We start from the raw sequence: 5,270 nt of genomic DNA on the forward strand, positions 1-5,270 counted from the left end.
TAATAACTTAGGTATTCGATTGAGCTATTCATCTTAACAATTGAAAGTGGCGAAAACATGAGAAATATTTTTTTTGGTATGTTCTTGTTTTGTGCATAATACCTCTTATTATATGTCTTATAATTAATTAAAGTCCCCACAACCGTAAATGTCTTTCAAGGACACTCTTGATGATGTCTGTAAGTTAATTTAAGTACCCACAACTGCACATATCTCTAATGTGACACTCTTAATAATGTATTTGAGTTAATTTAAGTGCCCTCAACTGTACATGGCTCTCATGTGGCACGCTTAATGATGTCTAAGATTTCATTTAAGTCCCAACAACCGTAAATGTCTCTTATGTGACACTCTAAATAATGTATTTGAATTAATTTAAGTGCCCACAACTGTACATGGCTCTGATGAGGCACGCTTAATCATGTATGTAAGTTTACTTATTACACACAGTGCAATAATCATCAAAATGAAAGAAATTGGGATTAAAGGAATGTTCCTACGCTTAATTTCAAACATGTACTGTGCCTTTAAATGATACGTTTTGGTAAATAGGATAGCTTCAAACCACTTCGATGTAAAGCAAGGCATTCGGCAAGGGGGAGTACTTTCCACTTGGCGTTATCTCCTCTTTATAGAATGATCTCTTGAACAAACTAGAAACTACCGGCAACGATGAAGATACCCTTACCCTTAAAACAATATCCATTGCGGTAATCCAACACTTGAAGACGACTTAACACTGCTATGTGGAAACAGCATTAGGAAAACAATTACATTTTGTGAAACACTATGCTAAAACGTGGGGATATGACTTCAATGTTGACAAAGCAATACATGTGTCACAAGCGTGTTTCTCATGTGGCAATTTTAATGATTTCTTAGAGTTAATATACGTGTCACAAGCGTATTTGTTTATCATGTGGCACTCTTAATGATGTCCGAGAGTTAATATACGTGTCACAAGCGTGTTTCTCATGTGGCACTCTTAATGATGTCCGAGAGTTAATATATGTGTCACAAGCGTGTTTATCATGTGGCACTCTTAATGATGTCTTAGAGTTAATATACGTGTCACAGGCGTACTCTTTTCTCATGTGGCACTCTTAATGATGTCTTAGAGTTAATATACGTGTCACAAGCGTGTATGTTTCTCATGCGGCACTCTTAATGATGTCTAAGATTTAATATACATGTCACAATCGTATATGTTTCTCAAGTGACACTCTTAATGATGTCTAAGATTTGATATACGTGTCACAAGCGTATATGTTTCGCATGTGGCACTCTTATTGACGTCTAAGAGTTAATATACATGTCACAAGCGTATATGCTTCTCATGTGGCACTATTAGTGACGTCTTAGAGTTAATATACGTGTCACAAGCGTATATGTTTGTCATGTGGTACTATTATTGATGTCTAAGAGTTAATATACATGTCACAAGCGTATATGTTTCTCATGTGGCACTCTTAGTGACGTCTTAGAGTTAATATACGTGTCACAAGCGTATATGTTTCTCATGTGGCACTCTTAATGATATCTTAGAGTAAGTACCCACACCTATACAAGGCTCCATTCAATTGTTTTAATAGCTGCTTATACATTTACTTGTTCCCGTTGGTCCTTGGTTTGCAACTGTACATGTAGAATAAAACTATCTTACACATTACACGGGACATTTTCTTTTACATCCGCCCCGTATACATGTAAACGATACTTTTTTCTGGAATACCGAACATTGAAATTTAAGTGCAATATTGACGGTGTAAGTGTTGGTTTTAGATATTCCACCAAATTGCCATGAAGTTGTTAATTGAAGCCGATTTCGTGAAGCGCAGTAATTTGAAGTGAACGTCAAATAGTTCCCGATTGACGTCGCCGTTTTGAGGTTTTCATTTAATTTTGAATAAATATTTTTGTTGATGTACATTGTTCTGACTCTGCTCTTTAAAATCGTTCTATTTTTGATTTAGTATCATTATCCATTAAAATATTATTCTGAAATTGCGCGTAGATGCATGTGAGTCGTCTTACCCGGGTAGAGAAATTTCCAGTCCCGGGAAAAACTAAGAAACGCATGTCCGTTATGAAAGAAACATATTTTCGCGTTAGGTTTTGCTCCTGTATTCAAATGTGGATTTGTGGATCAAGTATCGTTTCCAGTAAAAACATCACTATTTGTCGTATAAATGAAAGGTTTATCTTATTGTTTTATTGTGTGTTGTTGTGAAGTACCTCTTCCTATAAAGTTATCACGTGTTGTCTGATTAAGTGTAAGAATGGTCTTATAGCATCCATGTCTTTAATGTGGCACGCTTAATTATGTCTTAAGATTTAATTTAAGTGCCCGCAACTGTTTATTTCTGTTTTGTGGCACGTTTAATCATGTCTTGGATTTAATCTAATTGTCCACAACTGTCTAACTATCTCTTATGTGGCGATCTTAATTACGTCTTTAAGTTAATAACGTGCCCACAACTGTACATATCTGGTATGAGGGACTTCTAATGATGTCTTAGAGTTAATCAATGTACCCACAACTGTACATGGCTCACATTCAATTGCCTCGATAACTCCTTTGTCACATGTTTGTTAAGTTAAATACTATCCATTGTACACGTATCAGCATATTTCCACATTAGGTTTTGCTCCTGTATTCAAATGTGGATAAAGTACCGCTTCCAAAAAATCATCATTATAAAAGCTCATTTTTTTTATTTTCAATTGTTTAACATTAATTGCTGAAAAAATACATGTGTGTCGAGTTATTCCCCTCTATGGAATAAAAACCACAACAGAACAGGTAACATTTGCGTGCCGTGCTCTTGTTAAGTATTATGACAGTACTCTCGTTCGAAAAAGGGTTATACAGAATTTCATTCGGTTGGATCGTCTTATCCGGACAATACCTGAAGAATTGCTTGACTTAGGACCATGCAACGTTAGGGGTAGGTACCATCTGACCAATAATGATCCCTATTGTGTTAATATCATCACCCTCAGCGGACGGAGGGTTTATTGATTTGAACATGTCGGGTTGTTCCTCAGTCTGTAGACTTAACCTTGTCCGACTGATAACTAGTTAACGCTTTGGCCTAAGGTTATCAAACTCGATAGGAACGTTGGTCATGAAATGCCAATGACACCTATTGATTCGTGGTCGTGGTTACATTGTTCACAAGAAGCTTGTCCTATTGAAAGTTAGATTATGCCTGGCTCCCATGAGGTTTATATATTTAACTTCATAGTCATTAATTATTGTTGGGGCAAGTGTGATGTTGTGCGTATACAAGTGAGTCATTCAAAGGCCACAGTCGATAGTCTTATGCAAAAATTTCCCGCACATTATTCCGTGAACCGTTTGACGTGTTACCATGAAACTGCAGCAGTAGATGGCCATTGACAAGCTACATTCACTAACATCTATTTTTGGAAAAAAAAATCTGAAAAAAAACATTGTCCGCACATCAACTCGAAAACGGTTTTAACTATGACAATTGCACGTCAGTGGTCGGTTGCCATTGACAATCATTTGACTATTTTGCTCATGAGCTCAGAAGGTCAAAGGTCAAGGTCATGTACAACAGAATTATGAACATTTTGTCCACACAATGAATCTAGAATGGTTTGATCAAGTATCATATAACTTCAGTGGTAAGTTGCTTTTGACCAGTAGATGGCTCTTATTGTTTTTTTAAGGTCAGCTTTTTATTGCACGCAGTCCGATATAAACTTTGTCCGCCCATTTACTTGGTAACTGTTTGACCCTGAAAATCCAGTGGTATGTTGCCCTTGATCTGTATATTACCCCTATTGTTTTTGAGGCTAGAAGAAACACTTTGTTCGCCCATTAAGTCAAGAACCGATTGACAATGAAATTTCAGTGGAAGATTGCAATCGATCAGCATATATAAATATTGATTTTAAGCTTAGTAAGTTAAAAGTCACAATCAACTGTCTTATGAAAATTTGTCCGCACAATAACCAAATTACCGTTTGATATAGGAACATGGCACTTCGAGCTGATTGTGAGGCAGGCGCCACAGAGTTGCAAAGTTAGGGCACATTATTATCGTTTACGATTGAGTATGATTTCATAATTGATGTCAACTGAATTAACTAATTTGCTTCATAGGCGTTTCGAGCTTGCTCTTTTTATATAAAGGAAACCTTTATAATTAGTAATGTCAAATATAATGTCAATATAAAAGTCAAAACACAAAAGGTTCGTACATATAATACAACAATTTACAAATATATCTTGTGCTTCTAATACGGCTTGGAACGGTACACGAAAGTAGGAAATCACATTTTGCTTAACCGCACGTTTACTGATAGAAGTATCCCTGTAAACTAACATAGGTTATATAAAATATGTTAGTTGATGTTGCTAGAAATTTGCTCAAACTGGATGTAATGGACCGATTTCTTTATACTGAAGGTAAGCATTCCCGCTTAGCTCCAATTTTCCGAGGCTCGAGGTATGTTCGACGGTCCATTGGAGTTCAAGCCAACGGGGTTCGACTGTATGCTACTATTTTAGTGTCTATGTAATGAATAAATATAAGAAACAAAAAAAAAACAATTTTATTTTTTAACAATATTTGTAACTAGTTTTCTCTGTTCATGATACTGTAAAACTATTTCTTTTTCCTCGCCCAGCCTCTGAATTTAAAGTTACTCGCTCATGTTTTTGAACCAAAACAAAGTTTTCCCGGTAATGCATCTGAAAACACTTGTTTTATCATTATTTTACTCTAGGATATAGAAATTACAAAAAAACACAGTTATAGCATAAATGAGTATTTTGGCTTTAGTGGGGCTCGAACCCACGCCGGTAAAGTCAAGAAAAAATATAAAACAGCCGTCTAATCCACACGGCCACCGGGACTCTAACAAATGTGGTGGATATGTTGACCTGTTAAGGATACATTGATAACCTCACGTGATAATGTCAATCAACCAATTACGCAACTACACAGCCCTAATTAATTTTCAATCGCGTTATAAACGCTAATGAAATTTGTGGTCTTTAAAGACGATATTTGACCAAATATCAACATTTGCTGAAAGGTTCCAGCTTTTTGTATTTTAGTTCAAACACTACTTAAGATTTGCCGCATTTTATTTTGATATTATTTTTTTTGGCAAAATATGAGCGAGTACCTTTAACAAGGCAATTCTGTCCGTAACTTGTTTGACAGTCAGCAAGGGATATTCACAAAATAATGAACATTTTATAATAAAGAAACATATTATAAATAGCCATG

The sequence above is a fragment of the Mya arenaria genome, chromosome 16 (assembly GCF_026914265.1).
Source record: "Mya arenaria isolate MELC-2E11 chromosome 16, ASM2691426v1".
NCBI classification, from domain to species: domain Eukaryota; kingdom Metazoa; phylum Mollusca; class Bivalvia; order Myida; family Myidae; genus Mya; species Mya arenaria.